General features: G+C 44.6%; 1 protein-coding gene across 3 annotated transcripts in view; it reads right to left on the bottom strand.

Moving 5' to 3' along the window:
* The window catches only part of LOC146822436 (uncharacterized), a 146,319-nt gene that overhangs the window by 92,150 nt on the left and 36,351 nt on the right, over window positions 1-17,818 (bottom strand). The window contains exon 2 of one of the 3 annotated variants that reach the window (XM_085613541.1): window positions 14,207-14,318. The exons of the other annotated variants lie outside the window; for them this stretch is intronic. The gene's annotated coding sequence lies outside the window, so the exon portion shown is untranslated. The remainder of the gene's footprint in view (window positions 1-14,206; window positions 14,319-17,818) is intronic. 3 annotated transcript variants of the gene reach the window in all.

Here is a 17,818-nt window from a genome sequence, read left to right as displayed (position 1 = left end):
CTTTTCCCGCCCGTTCGCGATGTGTTTTTACGTGCTCACGGTGAAATATATCTTCAACTTGCCCATGCAGTCGCTAATGGGCACGGCCATCTTGCTCGCGATGCTTATTCCCTGTTGCGGGTCGAATGACGTGTTCGTGATCGCAAACTCTCGCGGGATAGCGCGACAGGCTACCAACAATCCAACATCTCGTGGCGCACGCGAACGGTTAGGAAAACTTGTTGGCGAATGCAGGGACCCGATAAGTCGCGCCCGCGAGAACACATTTTTAAAGCGCGAACAAGAAAAATACTTCCATTTCGCGGCAGATTGCGAAAGTTTTGACATTTTTGCGCTCTCCGCGGAACGAGAAAATGTCAAAATATCGCAAATTCCGCAAGCGGAACAAAATGTACGTCCAGGCCTACTATAGAATGCCAGTCAAAGCACTCATCCAGGAGGAGGCAAGACGTTGGAACTTAACTTATTACATGCTTGACCGTCTGTTTGAGCAGTACAGGCCAATCAATGAATATGTCATGTGAAGAGGGTGATGCTACTGTGAAAGGCATGACCCTTCAGATGGACCAATGGCTGACTGAGATGCTTCTTCGTTTCGAGGTCTTCACACGTGAAGTCAGCAAGGAGGACTGTACTATGGGCCAAGCTATCCCATTGTTGCAAATGCTAGAGCATCAGCTGAAGGAGGTGTCTGAAGCATACAAAGGTGTAGAGGAAAAAAAAGAAGCATACGAGTTGGTGGAGAGCTTAGCCCGTCGCTTAGCTGACAATACAAGGGTGCAAAATAAGATTTTGTCACAAGAACATTACATTTGTGCCACAATTCTGGATCCACTGACAAAATGGGCACTGAAGACATTAATTCCTTTTTCAGAAATGGATGTTGCCCGGTACAAAACTTGGATAGCTGAATCAGCGGGTAAGTTGGAAAATGAACGGCTGCTAATTAAAAGCCCGCTAGATAAAGGCACAACAAGTACTACAGCAGGGCATCTGGCGTAAAGTTCAACTTCGGAGCCGGAGGGCAGTGCGTTTGGCTCAGAACACTCACCAACACGATCGACAACAGCAAGAACTGGATCATTAGGCCCAGTAAAATCGTTACACGATTGGTATTTACAGCAAGGCATTGGTAAGTCCAGTGCCACTGCTGATGCAAAGAGAAAAGAGCCCGAAAAAAAGTTTAGCACCCCTGAACATTGAGCGGATGGTCCAGGCCTATCTGGACGACCCAACAGAGGTGTACATTGATCAAAACCAATTGCGGTATTGGTATGGGAAAAGGGGCTAATGGCCACTGCTCAGCAGGCTGGCGATAAACTATCTGGCTTGCCCTTTCGCAAGTGTCTCTTCTGAACGTGTTTTCTGTGCTGCTGGTTCCATTGTAACAGTGAGAAGGACCAGTCTCTCACCCAAAAATGTGGAGAGGTTAACCATGATCAAAATGAATCAGCACTTTATACCACCGAATTACAAAAATACACGAATCAAGGGAGGAAGATGAGGACAGTGGCTCAGGTGACGGAAGTAGCATGTTAGATGATGATTACCTACTTCTGGTTGAACCCCCAGAGTTTGAGGACGAGCTATACTTCCCTGACAATTAGGCTTGCACTTCTTACTGTCTTCCTCCCTTGTTTTCTTTTATTTGTGTGTCTGTCTTTCTGGTTAGAAACTTCGAATCACAACAAATCCATCACCACCGTCTTCTACTCTTTTTATTGCCATATAAGAGTTTCAGCGGTCTGCATTTCACAATACACTCCTCCGAATCCTGATCCTCCACCCTCCTGAATCTCCCTAAATCCATTGCCCTCAAGACAGATGGTGATTGGATGATGCAAAATAGAAGAAAAAAGAAACTCTTTCCTAGTCCCTCCAAAACATGTGGAACATGATGAGGACTACTATAGCTATCCTAGTATCCTCCTTTCTGATCTGAGCGAGACTGCCCATTAACTGAGGAAGATGAGAAGAAACCGGTAATGAATGATGCCATGAATTGGACGCTGACGGAGTGATTTTGTTGTAGTTTGTTGTGCATGAAGTTAATTCACTGTGTACTATATGTAATCTACACACTAAAAGTAACTCAAGGCTATTTTTCCCTCCTTATATTTTTAATAACAAATTTATACTTCAACTGCAAGCCGATACATTGCATTTTGAATATAGGAAGGGTACTCAATTTGTACACTGCACACCGAGTAGGACAACACCATGATGATGATGATGATGGCGAGAGCGAAAGCCCCTTCACTTAAGATGAGAAGGAACAGGTAATGAATGACATGCATTGGACACCGACTGTGAGTGATTGGTGTTTGTGTTTTTGTTGTTTGTTGTGCATGAAGTGAAGTCAAAGTGTACTAGTATTTACTCTACACACTAACAGTGACTCAAGACAATATTTCCACTCTTGTTGTTTAATAACAAAATTGTACTTCTACTGCAGACCGATCCATTGCATTTTTTAATACGGGATCTGGACTCACTCCGTACACTGCAGACTGAGTTGAACACCACCATCATAATGACCACAGTGACATAGTATCTTAGCAGTCACTCAGTACAAGGATCGGAGATGATTGATGGAATAAGTCAGGGCGTTTCATGAGTGGCATAGAAGGTAAACAAGTCAACAACAACCACAGCAGACCTAAATGTCTGTGTAGCGGTGGAGTCGAGTGTAGCGGTGGTATGACTGCGGTTCACTGATTTAGTCACTTAAATTGTACAATGCGATGTTGCTGGATGTGTGCTTTGTCCAACTCTTTCAAAAAATGTACGCTAAATGGAAGATGTGCAAATGGTGCTGTCACTGTGGGCCTGCTCGGTCCTGTTGTTGTTGTAGGTTAATGCTGGAAACAGACTAGAGTAGAGATGATGCATCCATGACGCCTCGGAAAGTGTTCTTGTTGCACTACACCATAACTTGTGCATTTTTTCGACTTGGTTTCTCAGTATCCCTTTTGTGTTTCCATCTACAATTACAGGCCGGACCTTACCCTGTGCTATACTTGGGAAAACAATGCACACTTACCTCACCAATGAATCTACATCTGCCAGGCAGGCAGTGGCGTCACCCATGATTGATGGACGGAGCATCCATGGAAGGGAGGACCAAGAGGAATGCCGAGATGCAACTCCCCATTTTGACCAGGATAACACAGTAACAGTATCAACTTTCATCATCTTTTGAATAATACGATTCATTTTTTTTTCTACAATCATTACAACAGTGTGTTCTTGTTGTTATTATTATCATTATCACTAGGTTTGCTCTCTGTTTATAATTCATCCCTACAGATATTTTAAAATTTTCTTTGCCATCTATAAAAGTAAGCCCGGTACAACTGAATACAAACTGTATGTAATCCGGGTCTCCTTATCGTCATCATGCATGCATTTCGTTTTTCTCCCTCAACATATGGATATGGTAGTCAACAAAGATTCTGTCATTTGTTACTTGTCCAAGCGTACCTTTCCCCAAACCCCCCTTCCCAACCATTCAACAAACCCTAACCCTCTTCCCCCAGGCTGTGTGACTTATTGAGGTGCGACTACATTCAATGTACACCAATAATTTATCACACACTTGCTTGGGCGGATGTGGCAAAAGCAACAGTACTTCAATTTCAAGGCAGGGTGAGGCTCTTCTTCTGCTTGCCCACCCATGAGCAGTATATTTGTGAGGTAATTTTTTTACCAAAGGAACCTAATACATCAGCATTAATTGCCAGCATCGATTGGATTTGTTGTCATCCTCCTACACAGCACTAACGGTTACGCTTGTGTCCAGTGTACTGTAGGCCTAGTCAAGTAACTCGACACAACTAGAGTTTGTACCTCTGTATACTAGGCTATCCCCACCACCATTATGTTTTGTTGTAATTTTGCATATTATTGTTTGGCAGTAAGTTCTGTACTTCATTCTACTACTCCTCAAAGAGTCTCTCACAGGTGACGGATTGTCTCCTTTTCTTTATTTGCAAATGCTGCTGCCAGTGTCTACTACTACTACTACTACTACTACTACCACCACAACCATGTCATGTTAGGAAAGAAAACCATCATCACCATGCAGCCATCGCTGTGCTTAAGTTAAACATCAAGCAAAGGTAAGAGAAATTTGGGGGAGGCAAAATTAATAATGGAAAGGTTTTCAATAATTCAATTTCACACACCCCTTTGAGTCCAGTTGCAGAATGCATAGACTAGAAGAGACTGACAGTACTAGTAGGATAAGTCACTCAGTGAGGGGTGCCACATCTATCTGTTTGTGTCTTACAAAGTCAGCCAATTTTTATAAATCAAAAACTGACTGTGGGCGGCCCTGCACCAGCAAGGAAACAGAGTGATGTAAAACAGTAATCCCACCCACAAAACATTAACAACATTGTATGTAAAGTAGAAATATACAATTTAAACCCCTAACAAAAATAAACTATGTAAAAAAATATCCCACACCACCAGACCCACCACTCTCCCTAACCCCAACCAATGTCCGTAAAGAAAAAGTCCAACCTAATCAATTGTCCAAAGAAACCCCAACGCCAGATTCCCACCCAACAAAAGAATAAATAAAAAAGGGGCAATGAACAGGGTCTTATGCTGGGCGGGCTCGACTCTGGAGAACACGTACTTGCTCCTCTAGGCAGGCAACACGGCGCTTCAATGCACGACATTTGGATCCACAGGGGGGGCAGCAGTGATGTTGATGGGGCGGCGGTGGGCGGCTGCCAGACGGTGGCGCCGTAACACTCGAGGGCGGTGGCTGGGGCCCGGTGCATTGGAGGAGGTTGCAGCTGCTGCCTCCTCCTCCTCTTCCAGAACCATCAGCCAACGGTATTCCCACTGTATGGCCTCCAGCTTCCGGCACCGGGCCTTGGCTTCCAACTCCTTCCTGTCAGGTTTCCCCTTCGAAGGAGTAGCTATATATCAAGAAGAAAAAACAAGACTATTGTAAAATATACTCTTAGCAAAGCAGTAAGACAAATTAATTCTACACATAGTGGCACGGTAGCACTAGCAAGCACAGTACATAACATTTGTGGTATGTATCTATCATCCCACTTCCTTGGCCATTAACATTTTTGGGAGTTTCAGGCATTCAACCAACCATGCATCTGATTCCTATCAGCCACCTATGCATGCATGCATCCCACGTATCCTTCTCTGCCAGTCATAAATATTAAAACTCGACCGTCCTTCCTTCTACCCTTCTTTCACTCTTCGTTCAACCCATCCATCAAGGTCATCTGATCTGACTTTTAGTCTTCTCCATAATACGTTCACAGCTGAGTTGAAATCAGATAGAAGAGGCCATTGGTTACTCAACACTCCCGCCGCTAATGCTTTTACTAATGCTAAGTAAAGGGTGTCTTCAACCGTTCACAACAACTTCTTACTTAGGAAGTCTCAACAGTACAGTATACAGTACACCCTTGCAGTGAGTGTAATGTCAATAAGTAAGGATTAGGAATATAACTTACCACCGCCCGCTACTGCTGCTGGCTCACCCCCTGCAGTTCCTCCTACAACTGCCGCATCTTCTCCCTCAGCAGCTGCATCCCCTTCGCCGCTGGCCCCGGCACTGGTGGTCAATAGTACGCCTAGAAAAAACATTACACATTTTTTAAGATGTCATATACACCTCACCCTATTTTTCACTAGCAAGATTGAAAAAAAGAGTTAATACATACATATAAAACATACATCACTAGTACAAATCAGGTAGTAGAGTAGACACTAGTACTTATATCATGGTCCCTAGGGTCATTCTAGTCTTTGCTTAGTTCGCCAGAGCCATGTAACCTTTTACCTTTGAGTCTTTTATTTTTGCGCACATTACCTTGCAGCTTGTTGTGTAAGAAGCTTTTGAGCTCACATGAGCTCATACTGCTACTGTCTGAGCGCTGTGTACAAGGTCAAACAAAACAAGCCACTTTGTTATGGAGTTCTGGTGTTAGTCCATATTGCTTATCCATAAAAATGCTACACTTTTTGGCACGACTGAGAAATGCTTGCAATATACTAACGCGCACCATTTTTCTCATACAGACGGAAGATTCCATTCTACGAACCAGAGCTTTGCAGAGCTTATGATGTAACCAGTACTAGGTTCTTCTTAGGTGAGAGGTCCCCAGAATTCGCTCAGAGATCTTTTTAGAATTTTATATAAACTATAATCCTACCAAGGGGATGGTGGTGCTTCCACCACTGTTCAATTATGATTTCACATTTTTTTTCTTCGTTCTATGGACTTGTAGCTGTTGTAAGTGTAACTAAGTGTAACAATGTTTATTGTTTTAATCTTATGCATTTTGCTGTTGGTGCTGTATTATAGAACAACGTACACAGCTTGTCAATTGAAAATAAAACTTTTGAACTTATAGACTCTGTGGTCGTTGGTGTGGACTTACATGAGTGAGCGAGCGAAAGGAAGGGTGTGAATTGCTTCCACGACTAGACTGAGAGATCTGGAGTATTATGTTCTGGGTTGTCTACTCATTGGGTATCTTGGGGGGGTGGGGGGGGGGGTTCGGAGAACTAATAGTTATGAGACACTACTATAACTAGTCGGGCAGGGGATTGTGGTGGGTTCAGATTGAGGTGTGAGGAAGGTCCAACCTCCCATTACCAACATCCTATTTTCTTGTGCAAAGTTCTGTATGTGCAAAATCCCTACAACAGTAGTAGTATGTCCTATCCTATCAAAATAGTAAAATCTGGTTGGGCATTTTGTTGGTGGGAATTGTCGAAAAGCCTCAAGATTAATAAAGCCTCAAGATTAAGAAGACTAGAAGTAGTACAAGAGGACAACCCAAAGGACTGGACTCAATGGCTAGAGCTACTGGTGAATCGGAGTTTCCTTTAAAATAAAGAGTGGCCAACTGGGCAAGCTTAGCTACAGACAGACTAATAGTAGTAGTACAGAGAGTCATAGCAGAGGCAGTTAGAGGCAGGGATAACAATAATTTAGAAATAGATAGTCTAGATCGAAGGATAATTGTTGGTAAAAAAATAGCATTAGGAAACGGAAACAATAGTTCGGAAAAAATACGGTGCAGTAAAAGTTAAGGAATAAGAATTATTAATATTAAAAACAGGAAGACTTACTGGGGCCAGCAGAAGAGCCCTCGTCCTGGTCCTCCTGTCCCAGGTGTTCATCAACTGCTCCCGCCAACTTTGACCCTGTCTTCTTGCTCCTGTATGCTGATCATGAAAGATATAAGAAAGAAAGAGACAAACATTGATGATTGGTGTGAAACAAATAAAATATTTTTAAATGACGGTCAAAAAAACATTTATGTAAACAACAATTGCAATAAAATTGACCTATCTCATCTGGTCGACAAGTAGTATCGGGGGATTCGCGGACAGACTAGTTATTATTTATCAACACTAATCCAGTGTTCCATTCTGATTCCAGTATACTAACTAAGCCTAAGTAGTACGTACCACCTGACCTAGCCCATCTATTCCAGGTGTGCCAATTGTACATTAAGTAAGCATTTCCACTTCTTTTAGTCCTCAAAAATGCATAAATGGAGGACACATGCCTACATTTTTGCATACACCAAATTGTTGGTTGGTTGATGCTGATGTTCGGCTAGTGCTAAGCCTATTACCACTCACTGAACAAACTACAAAAGGTTCTACTAAGGACTGGGGTAAGCACTAGCAGCACTCAGCAGCACGTGATGTAACAGAGGGGGCGTCACGCAGACCACTAAAAAATTACAAACTCATACTAATAAGTACCTAAACCGAAGTATCAATCCACCCCTATCTCTTAGTGACAGGACAAAGGAAGGACTGGAGTCACTCTAGCATTACCTAATTTAAGTTCTCTAAAATAAACTCTTACATAATCACGCTAAGCGAGCGCAAACACAAAGTTGCAAACAAGTGAGATTAGTAGCGCGGAGCACCTGTGTCATAACAATCACAGAAGACTTTCAAACGTAATTTACCTGTAATGTAAGCAGCAGCATTCTAGCTGGTCGGAAAAATATTATATCCGCAATATCTAACACAGAGCAGAAGAACAGACACAAAGTAGTAATAATTAAATAGCTACTCACCAAGACCCAGAACCTCTACTCCAAGCAGGTCCTGCTCCCTGTCAACTGGTTCTGTGTGCGCCGGACACCAGAGCAGCGAAACACTGCCCGGCGCACCTCACCCCACCGCTGCCAACACTCCCGGAGCCCGTACCCGGACCCAGGCCTGCCGCCTGCGGCCAGGGTTAAGGGGAGGTGGCGCTGCACAAAAAAAAACCAGTGCGGGCAACTCCACCTCCCCGAGCCCTGTGGCCCTTTGCCATGGTTCTGGGGTAGGCAGGGGGCAGACAAAAAAAGGTAAAAATTAAAAAAGTAAGTAAAAGAAATGAAAAACGCAGGTAATAGAAAAAGAGTGAAAAAGTAGTTAAAAAAACACACAAAAAGTAGAAAAAACAAAAAATATAGAATCAGGAAAATAGTATGAGAGATAATAAAAAAAAAAAAGATCAAAAAAAGTTTCCAGAAACAAAGGATTGAAAAGAGAGGGAGGATTGAAAAGCAGGCCCCAGAACCACAGCAATAGAGTGAAAAACAAGATGGCAGCGCAAATTGCGGCCGCATGGGCAAGGTCACACAATATTTCACCCCCCCCCCCCCCGAGCATGCAGAAAGCATCGCGAACACGTATTAGCGTTCCCGAACAGGAAATACTTATTGCAAACGGGTGCGAGCATGCATTGCGCGACCCGGAACAGGAAATAAGCATCGCAAGCGGGTGGGACAAGTGAAAACAAGCTGGCCGTGCCCATTAGTGACCGCATGGGCAAGTTAGCGACGCATTTCCATATCGATCACGCAAAAAACATCACGAACAGGCGGGACAAGCACTTCCGCGTCTTCGTGATATTTCTGCGTGTTTGCGGAGATTTTTGACGTTTTCATGAAGATTTGTGTAACGCGATTACTCAAATTCCCACCACCCCTAAAAAATACTCAACTGTTTAGAAAAATAGAAAATATTTATCTGAGTAAAACAAGTCCAAAACAATCAAAATCCATCAAGGAGAAGATATTGAATGTTGAAGAAATAAATGCAAATAAAGTGCTTAGAAGCAGGTAGCGCTAAAAAGGTTACTTCAGTTCATGAGGGACCGGTGTAAATTCAAAGTTCAGGCTGACTGCGATGGAGCGCGGAAAGACTACAGGGACCTATTTGGGTCCGCTGAACACAGTACCTTGGACCTTGTGGCGCAGTCTGCGCGGTGAGGCTTTGCGTCGTCCGGCAGCAGAGCTTTGCAGGGCCTCGCGCTGCATCATATCGGATTTGGCAGAGACTCTGCTGCAGAACCCACTTCAGAGGCCCAGAACTTGTAAGGGGCACCTTGGACAAGGGTAGGACTCACAGAAGGTAGAGTCCAGTAACACCAGGAGAATTGCAGGAAGTCTTTTGCGTCCCTGAGACTTCTGAAACAGGAGGTAAGCTAACAAGCCCTTAGAGCACACTTGGAGTGAAGGTAGAGTCCAGCTCTACTTACAGTCTGCAGGGCAACACGCAGAAAAGCAGTCCTTTCAGAAAAGCATACCAGTTGTGTCCTTTTTGTTTAACACCGCCGTTCTTTGACAGTGGTTCTGTGTAGATTCAGAAGTGTCCGATTTGACAGGGCCAGAGACTCTGCACTTATGTTAAAATGTGCCTTTGATGTGAAAGTAACTTCAAAGAGTGGTTTTGAAGTGCATCAGTAGCTCTTTTAATCCCACCACTCACTCCAGACTACCGGGGGGGGGGGGGGATGGGGCAGGAGGGGGGTATCACTCCTTGGTCAGTCCACTACCCTTTGAAGTGTAAGAGTGAGCCTCATCCTCCCATCTGCTCAGGAAGATCCATCAGGATGCAGATGGGTGCTAAATCACACCCAATCCATGCAGTGTCTATGGCTGTCTAAAAGAAACGCACAAAGGGTTCGGTCACCTAGCCTAGACGTGTATTAGAGACAGGCTGTCAGGCAGAAAGAGAAGTACAAGCAGAGAAAAGTTCACTTTCTAAAACTGGCATTTCTAAAATAGTAACGTTAAATATGACTTTACCAGTAAAGAGGATTTATCATTGCCATTCCAAAGATATGAAATATGAAAAGGCTACTCCTTTCCAATCAGGAATTACAGCTTAAAGGTATTCTAAGGAATTCTCAACTCTAGCCAATAAGAGGAGTAGGCCTTACAGCAGTGAAAAAGGAATTTAGCTGTATGTCACTACTAGGACATGTAAAACATATAAGTAAATGTTCTGCCTTTTACTTGCATAGTGCCCTGCCCTTTGGGTTACCAAGGGCCTTCCTTAGGGGTGATGTAGATGTAATAAAAGGGGAGTTTAAAGCTTGAAAAGTAGTTTTAAATGCCAAGTCGATGTGGCAGTAAACTGCACACACACAGGCACTGCAGTGGCAGGCCTGAGACATGTTTACAGGTGACATATGTGGGTGGCACAATCAGTGCTGAGCCCACTAGTAGCAATTAATTTGCAGGCCCATGTAGTGCACAATACTAGGGACTTATAAGCAAATTAAATATGCCAACTGAGTCAGGTCTAACAGAGCCTGTTCCAGTGAATGGACCACGCAACACAGAGCATCACAATAATGGTGGGAAATTTAAGCAGTTGCTACAAGGGAGTCCTTTATACTATCAGATAGCCTGGGATAGGACCCGGACAGGTATTCTGCCCATCTTCTACACAGTGTAACTCCAGAGATCAGAGGCTCTGACCATATCTACACAAGGAACAGGAGGTTTACAACCATATTAAACACACATTGGGAAAGTCAAGAAGTCCCACCTTTTAAACGTATAGGACTTCCCAATGTTGCACATCAAGAAAGAAAAACAAAAAGGTGGAATAATGCGGCCACTGTTGCCTCATTCTGAAGGAATGGGAATTCTTGTCCACAAATGTGCACACTACAAAATGACATGCACCATTTTCCATTTTTGGTCTGGTCTTCAAAAATGCATGTAGAATACACTAACCTAAAGGGGTTTTCAGTTCTCCTTCTACTGGTCTGTTGTTGTGCCATTCACATTTTGCTTCCGCCCACTACAGTATACAGCATAGGGCAGCGGGTCTGCCTACTTCAGTCACTGACTAACTTCCCTTTGAGTGACTGCATTTTACCCTTTTAGCAAGGAGGTAGTTCCCTTCTGTTCCAGTATTTTTGTTTATTACTAATAATAATTATTACAATGAATAAACATATAAAGTGCATGGCTTCCTAGAGAAGGGACTCCCAGTGCTGCTTAGCAATTACTTTAGCGTTACCTGTATGTTTAGAGCCTCATGTTATAGCAGGACGCTTTCTACCAGTTCTTCACAGCACAGGACACATTCTAGGAGTTCCTGCCTCCTACTACTCAACTTGTTGACGGCATTCGATACAGTAAACCCTCCAGCGAACCACACTGGTATCAAAGGCACTGTCCCGAGATAGTTCACATCCTATCTGCAACATCGTTCTGTACAAATAAAAATCCACTGAGGTATCTCGAAGCCTGCACCAGTACCACAAGGAGTACCTCAAGGTTCAATCCTCTCTCCCGCCTCATTTAATCTCTTCACGGAATCCCACACAGTTATTCTAACCTAGCTGGAGTCAAATATCATCTATATGCAAACAACACACAACTCAATATCAAAATAACATAACCCAGAGACATCAGGCATTTGAATGCCACACTAAATAACATACAAACCTGGTTAAACACCAGTTACCTAAAGCTGAACCCTAAGAAGAAGGAGCTACTACTCCTCTCCCCTAAAAATAAACCTTTACCAATCCACGAACAGCTCAAGAGTTTGAATGCACTAAACTGTGCTCTCTCACTTTCGGAGTCAGTCAATGAACACTAAAACATCTCAGGAAAATCAAAACATTTATTCCCCCTGACAATAGTAAGACTGTAGTGCAATCTCGATCTAGTCCTTTCGAAACTTGACTGTGGCAACGCCATCATCACAGAACACTGCAAAGCCACCTTGCGCCCCTAAGAAGAATTCTCATTGCGGCTGCCAGGCTCATTGCAGGTATTAAACGGTTCCACCACATCTCACCTGCACTCAAGAGTCTCAATTGGCTTCCATCGAAGGAAGATGAATCTTCAAGACAGCCTGTATCACCCACAAAGCCCTTAAAAAAAAAAATACAGAGAAACCAAACTATCGAGAGCAGGAAGAGGTCGGGCACTGAAAAGCTCCAACTCACTTATTCTCATACGTCCAAATCTGAAGAATAAATCATCCCAGGTGTGTGCTCTCCCAGGAAATGCTCCTAGGATGTGGAACTCGCTCCCTAAGGATCTCCGCTGCAACCTCTCCTTTTCATGATTTAAACAGGACTTCAAATCTTTACTGCTTAACAACTACTTCAACTCGCCCATAAGCTGGTCCACGTTTCCCAAAGATCCAACCCCCAGCAACAGCATCTTCCAACGCAGGCGCCTGACTCATGCAGTTTATAATCGGTCACGAACGCTATTGCTTTAGTTCAATACAAAAAAGCATAAGCAAGAGGCTGGCAGGCAAAACCAGATCAATTGTCTTTTTTAGGTTGTGTGTAACTTTGACCTTTTGATTTTACCAAATTTAGGTGTAAAACATAGGTACTTATATGGCTTTCTGTCAGACTTCATCTGTAAGTGTATTGCGTCATTCACATTTTAGTATTTTTTTCCTTTACTAAATGTTTTTTAGATTGACGAGCAGCTTCCCAAACAAGGTTTTGCAAAATTCGTGACAGAACAAATCAAGAATTGCCAAAGTGAAAAAGCTGGCGTACAACGCCAGATCGGTTGGCTTGGACCTCTGCATTTATAGAGCCATCCACTAGAGTGACAATGAAGCATGGCTTCAGGCCTGGACTGCAGCATTTATAGTGCCATCCACTACAGTGAGAATGAAATGTGGCTTCAATCCAGTCCGAGTAGCCTGGTTGGGAAGGACAATGGGGAAAATTAAAACCTCCTAATGAAACCCCATACCCTAGGACAGAATTCAAGGGTGTTTGGGGTGGGAAGGAGGGGTTCATTCGTTTGTTTAATAAAAAACATCTGGAGTTTGTTTTTGAAAATCAAACAATATGATATGTTTGGTGGATGGACATCAATACCAACGACAGCTGGCTATGAAACTTTTTGCATAGCGAAAGGAATCCCTGTAATGGTGGTTCTTTTCAACCTACAGAGCTGACCACTGGTCAGCTGTCATCTCTATAGAGGACTGTCAGGGTGGCGGTGTCAAGTCCTCCACCACCGTGATGCAAGGTAGCTCTTCCTCCGGGGTCTTATAGGAATTGCAAATCATAACTTCACTATAAGCTTTTTTTTTTTCAGTGACTTTCTGGGGTTCTTAAAAAAGTTTGCTGAAGTTTGTGGACCCTAGTCAAGTATTTCCAAACTCTTGCAGGGTCCTGGTACTTTGTGCAACATTCTATGGGGTTTGCAAAACTGCAGGAGGTCTAGCTGCACATTTGCATACCCCAGGAGTCATGCTGAAGCGTGCTATTCCTGCAGTGGGGTCTGCAAATTGCCAAACGAAATATACCTTTTAAAATGTTTGTTTTTTGAAAGGGAACCCTGTGGGCTCCCACCATGGCCTGGGGGCAGCATTTACGTACCCTCCGTTAGTATGCCATTTTTGTTAGGTCTCGGCTAGGCAGCATTTGTGCTGTCGTTTTGAGACCTGCTGTATTCAGGTATGGACTTTAAGCTCCGCCCATTTTCTGCCCATCCTGTCAATTGGCTCCTGTTATGGTCCTTTGTAAATGGTGGCTTTTGATTTGTGAACAGGCTTAATAGTCCCTCGTTAATACCTCCTTTTCTCCTGTTGTAACCTCCCATGAGGACTGCCCCTGATACATGTGTTGTTACTTGGTATGTACTATCTATAGTCTGTGAGCACTATTTTCTTAAATGACTTTTTGCTACCTGCTGCTGCAGGCAGAACACGCTCCCCCACAACCGCCTGCTTTGCAGTTGTAGCGTGAACCTGAGCGGAAGGTACTGAAGAGCTTTACATAAGCAGCAGTCCTCCAGTTCCTAAGTAGTAGCAGCTCACTGCGCTAACATTTCCCAACAAGGACATTTGATGGTATTAGGTTTGCTCCTGGGCTAACTTGCTGAAAACCATGGGTGCAACAAACGGCTCTTACCCTCTCTTTCCTCTCCTTGATTTGCTCCCCTGTGAAATGGATCAACGAAAGAAAGAAACACTTTGGTTGCAAATGTCATCTTTTTCTGACGTTTTTCTATTCAAAGTGTCGCCTTGGAACAGAGAGAAAGAAAAAAGGTTCAAAATACATAAAGTGTCCAGATTGGTTTTATTTACAACCAAAACACATTAGTGCCATTTTACAAAGTTTGCCAGTGAAGCACTACTTTAGTTTTCTCTTCTTTCTTTGAACAACAGTGTTCACTTCTCCTTTTTTGCCACTGCCCCTCCCCCTCTCTTCCTTCCTCTTATGCCCTCCTTCCATCTCTGTCTCGCTCTTACTCACTTGCTGAAAACCATTACTTCAACAAATGGCTCTTACCCTCTGTTTTCTTTCATCTGTTCCTCTGTGAAATGGATCCAAAGAACAAAAAAACTTTTGGCTGCAAATGTCTTTTTCAGACATTTTTCTATTCGTAAGTGCTGCCTCAGGCAGAGGGAAAAAAAGGTTAAAAATAAATAAATACTAAATAAAGCAAGACGGGGTAGTCACAATGACCGGATTGGTTTTATTCCAACCACACACAATAGAGCCGCTTTACAGAGTTTTCCAGACACGCGCTACTTTTGTTTTCTCCTTTTTCTTTAAATAACTTGTTTTCCCTGGGTGGGAAAGTGCACCATTCCTGGAGGTACTGAAATACCGGGTTGATGCATAAAGTGGAAAACGTTTAATGTGATCCTTATCAGTGATTTTCCTTATTTTAGTTTATAAAATGTGTACCGCAGCTCTGTGTTCAGGGATGTGGTATTTTTAAACCATACTGCTTACGTTTTGTAAGGATATAAACAATGGACATTGAAACATATTCCATCCAGCCCTGAAGTCATGTCCTTAACTTTTCAGGCAAAAGCACTCACTGATTTCTGAATAGTGAGTGTAAAAGTGTTAGTGTAACTATGTTGTTCCTGCTTACATTTCACATGCTTTACTTAATCTTGCATTCCCTATGAGTGTTTGCTCTTTCCAGGATGTTGTTACTTTTTTTCCAACCAGCATATTACTAGTCTCCCCTCCCTCACAACCTTTTCCCCATTTTCTGGTTCTCCAGCACAGCGAGGTCATACGAAGGGCAATAGCACTATGCAAATATCACTCCACCGCACACAAAAAAACTAAAGTAAAAAAACATTGTCATTTTCAACACCAAGAGCTCTAGCATTCACAAATTCGAGACCAATTGCATTGCAAATGCTTGTTTTTTCAGGACATGGGGAGTGAGTGACAGATCCAGTACTTAATTAGTAAAAAAACAAAAAAAAAAGATACGTGCCGGAACTCAAAGTTTTATCTCAGAATCTCGTTACCAGCGCTGCTGAACGTGGAACTGACATTTGAGTCATCTACCCCCAAACACTCCCTGGCATAGAGAAGTTAATTCCGTTTTACAGATTTTCTGTTACATGAATAATCTCTGATGCAATGTCATTTCCAAAGTACAAAAAGTCTCAGGAAAAAAACAAACAGTTTTTTGTTTTCGCTCTAATGCGTTTACCAAAACAACTTTGCGAGTGAATAGAAGCATACCGATCAGCACCGCTTTAAAAAATAGAATATTTAAAAGTCCGCAACTCTAATGGTCAACAACAATTGAAAAAAATGCCTTGTTTTGAGGACGTCAGCTAAGGGTTTCAGATGTATTATGTGGTTGAATGGATGGCCACTTAACAGCTATATTAAACTGGGATATGAAATGAAAAGGTGAGTGTGCGCATGTACTTATGTTTTTATGTTTGTGTCTGTGTCTGTGTGCGGTGTGCGCGCGCCTGTCTCTCATTGTGTTTGTGGGGATGGTGGGGGTTTGGAGGGGTGGGAAGGGGGCTATATTTTTATGTAATATGGTCGTCCTTTAAAAGCAAAAACAAAGACATTTTGTAGCTCAAGACACACGCAGCTATATTATATCCTGTCCCTTTCTCAACTTAAAAGCAGCACCCCGACTTCACACTGAAAGCAGAGCATGTTCAATGATGCCCGGTACTGGCGGAGGCAGAGAGAGGTGTCACTCACTCAGGCGGCTCCTCCGTTAAGGAGAAGGAGCGTTGCCCCACTAATTTATGGCAGTACAAAGGGTACAAAAATGATACTAACAAAACGTTATCATTTTCTTTTTCCGTTGCTAGGTGCGGGGAGGAGTGGGGCTGGCCAGAGCAGGGGCCAGGGGAGGAGTGGTTTGCCCACTCAAAGTGTGCATGAATGTCTGACCTGCCGTCTTGGGCCGGTCAAACATTCATGAGCACTTTGCATGTGTCACACCCGTCTGCATTACACAGCCTTGTGGGGAACATGCACAGGCTCCCTGTCCCAGTCTGAGCGCGAACTACGGCGCTCATACTAATCATAACACTGCAATGCAGTGTTGTGAGTGGCTTAGGGGAACCAATTACAACACTGCATTGCAGCATTGTCATTGGCTTGGGGAGCCTGGGAGCCCGGGTGCTTCCGCTGCAACGAGGAGTGGCGGCAAAGAGGCGGCAGCTGGAGCCACGAGCTCCAGGTAAGTACTTAAAAATATTTTTGATGGAGGGGCGTGGCTAGCTGCCAAGCAAGATGGCCACAGTTTGAAGGAGCTCCGAGGGTGAGGCCGACTCCCCGTACATCCGCCCGCTAATCCGTGGTTAATTCTGTGCCCCGCCTGATCCCATTTTCGGGTCTCTCCGTGGCCCGGAACGGAATTGGCGCCGCCTTGAGAGTCGCGGCCTACATCGGCGATCTAGACCGGGGCCTCGATTTGTGTGGAGTGTCCCGGGTGCCGCGAGGAAGGTCCGGGCTCGATCGCGGGGCGCTCCGGAGGAGCTTGCGGCTCACTGCGGGCCGGCTGGCGGCGCGTGTTGGACGTGCCCTGCTCTGGTCGTCCCTGTGCGAGCCCTGCATCGGCGGGACTGCGGAGACGTGAGGCCTTGGTGATGCTGGGGGAGACGGCCCCATGGAGGATTCATAGAAGGGCCCGGTGGCCGCGGCCCTCCCCCGCCGGATGGTACGAGCGGCAGGTGACGACTGAGGCGCGCTTCGGGGGAGATCCAATCGCCGGCGCTGCTACTGACGCAAAAGGAGGCGGAGGTGGAGCGGCTGGTGGTGCCGCCGGTGCTGGGGACCCCCCGCGCTGCCTCCCCCTGATGATGCCAGTGGGGTGCATTGCGGGCCTCGGGCGTGGTGCTGGGGCCATGTGTGACTTTGGGATTTGTGCCTGACTCTCCGTGCTGCCTCCGAGAGTGTAGCCCACAGCTGTGGGTGGTCACGGTGGACAACTCCTGTGCTGGCCTGGGAATAACTGCGCCCGAACGGGGCTTCCTCCGCTGACTAGCTGGCGCTGGATGTGGGGAACCTTTGGCTGCACCTCCTGACGGGACCATGAGTGGGAAAGGGGCCCGGGCGAGCCAGCAAATTAAGTTGGACAAGTTTGCATACAATAAAGATCCTTCCTCATTGCCGGACCGCGGAGGGCGCGTCGAGGGGGTAGCGGCAGCAGCTGGGACACCTAAGGCGACGCTGGAGGACATTATGGCCGCCCTAACTCAAATACAATCTACCGTAAGGGTTGATTTCCTCGGA

This window comes from Triturus cristatus, chromosome 6, assembly GCF_964204655.1.
Source record: "Triturus cristatus chromosome 6, aTriCri1.1, whole genome shotgun sequence".
NCBI lineage: Eukaryota > Metazoa > Chordata > Amphibia > Caudata > Salamandridae > Triturus > Triturus cristatus.
This window is presented reverse-complemented; position numbering and strand designations above follow the sequence as displayed.